The 2169-nt window shown below is 44.9% G+C and overlaps 1 pseudogene; it reads left to right on the top strand.

The window, feature by feature from the left end:
• Positions 1–414: 414 nt before the first annotated feature.
• LOC101683639 lies at positions 415–1968 on the top strand (annotated as a pseudogene).
• Positions 1969–2169: the final 201 nt, after the last annotated feature.

Here is a 2169-nt window from a genome sequence, read left to right on the forward strand (position 1 = left end):
TGTGGAGGAGGGGAAAAAAGTTCTCTCTCCTCACCTCCCACACATATTTTCTCTGAATGTAGTTCTTGGGCTGAGTGTTGCAAACTACTTAGCAGCTACTCCAAAACAGATAGAAAAAGACTCATTTTAATAATTACTCTATTATAGACTCAATATGATACCAATTATGTTCTCTAATGACAAGCACCATAATTAGAAATTGAGGAAAAATGATACTAAAAAGTTTTTGTTTCATGTCAATGAAAATTTCATAGCTATAATAGTTAAGGTGGTGCAGTAGTACCACAGAATTAGACAGAAAAAGACATATAGAAGAGAATAAAGAGCCCAGAAATAAGGCTGCACATATATGGGAACATGAACTGTGACAGAAGTGTTAGTACAAAGTAAATAGCAAAAAACTGAATATTATAAATGGTTCTTGGAGGTCCTGCATGCATGCTCCTACCACATATTGCATGCTGCCAGCCTCAGGCCCAGCCTGGGCCATCACCTTGTGTCTGCTGCTGCCACCCAACCAGTAACCTTAAAGTCTTCTACAACCAGATCTTCATAAACAATGAGTGGCAAAATGCTGTTAGCAAGAATATTCCTCACCATCAATCCATCCATGGGAGAAGTCATCTGTTAAGTAGTTGAAGGAGACAGGAAAAATGTGGACAGGATAGTAAAGGCATCCCTGGCTGCCTTTCAGCTGGGTTCACCCTGGCACCACATGGACATATCTGAGAGGGCCTACCTGGCGAATAGCTTGGATGATCTGATTGAGCAAGACTGGACCTACCTGGCAGCCTTGGAGACCCTGGATAACAGCAAGCTCTATGTCATCTACCTGGTGGATCTGGACATGGTCCTCAAAAATCCTCCATTATTATCCTGGTTGTGCTGATAACTACCATGAGAAAAACCATTTCCGTGGATGGGAACTTTTTCAGCTACATCCACCATGAATCTATCAGAGTGTGCAGGCAGATCATTGTGTGGAACTTCCAGTTCCTAATGCAAGCCTGGAAACTGGGCCCAGCCTGGCAATGGGAAAGGTTGTGATGAAGGAAGCTGAGCAGACTCCACTCACCACCCTCTATGTGACCAACCTTATTAAGGAGGCTGGCTTTCCTCCTGGCATGGTCAGTATTATTCCTAGATTTTGGCCCCACAGATGGGGCTACCATCACCTCCCATGAGGATGTGGACAAAGCGGCCTTCACAGGCTCCACTGAGATTGACCACCTAGTCCCTGTTACTGCAGGAAATAGTAACCTCAAGAGAGTGACCCTGGAGGCGGGGCGGTGGGCTGGGCACCAGTATCATCATGTCAGATGCAGACGTGAACTGGGCCATGGAGCAGACCCCCTTTGTCCTTTCCTCAACCAGTGTCAGTGCTACTGTACAGGTTTCCAGATATTTGTACAAGAAGATATTTACACTGAATTTATGAAGCAGAATATGACCTAGTCAGGTCTTGTATAGTTGGGAACCCTTTGACAACTAGGGATCTCAGGTAGATGAAACTCAGCTTAAGAATGTCCTTGGTTATACAGATCTGGGAAGGAGGAGGAACAGAGCTGCTGTTTGATGGAGGGGTGACTTCTGATTGTGGCTACTTTGCCTAGCCTACCATCACCATTTGGAGATATATAAGACAGCACGACTACTGCCTAGTAGGAGCTCTTTGGGCCAACAATGCAGATCCTGAGGTTCAAGACCATAGAGGAAGTCACTGGGAAAGCCAACAATTCCATGTGTGGCTGCAGCTGTCTTCACCAAGGACTTGGACAAGGCCAATTATCTGTCCCAGACCTTCCATGCTGGCACAGTGTGTGTCAACTGCTATGATGTGTTTGGGGACTGATCACCACTCAGTGGCTAGAAAATGTCCAGAGTGGTCAGAAGCTGGGAGAGTATGGGCTGCAAACATATACTTAAGTGAAAACCATCATGGTCAAAGTGCCTCAGAAGAATTCCTGAAGACCTGTGCCAGCCCCTTCACTCACCCAGTGACAGAGGTAAAGGACATCAAGAGTAAAACCAAGAAAAATTACCCTCGTACACTAAAAGTCTCAAAAGATATTCTCCCACAAAATCTCTTGATTAGGAAAGTCCTAGAATTTGAATAGATAAATGGGGTGGGCGTGGGGCAAAAAGTACAGAAAGTCTTTTACACTGCAA

Source organism: Mustela putorius, unplaced genomic scaffold (assembly GCF_011764305.1).
Source record: "Mustela putorius furo isolate JIRA1106 unplaced genomic scaffold, ASM1176430v1.1 tig00000228_pilon_pilon_pilon, whole genome shotgun sequence".
In the NCBI taxonomy this organism is placed as follows: domain Eukaryota; kingdom Metazoa; phylum Chordata; class Mammalia; order Carnivora; family Mustelidae; genus Mustela; species Mustela putorius.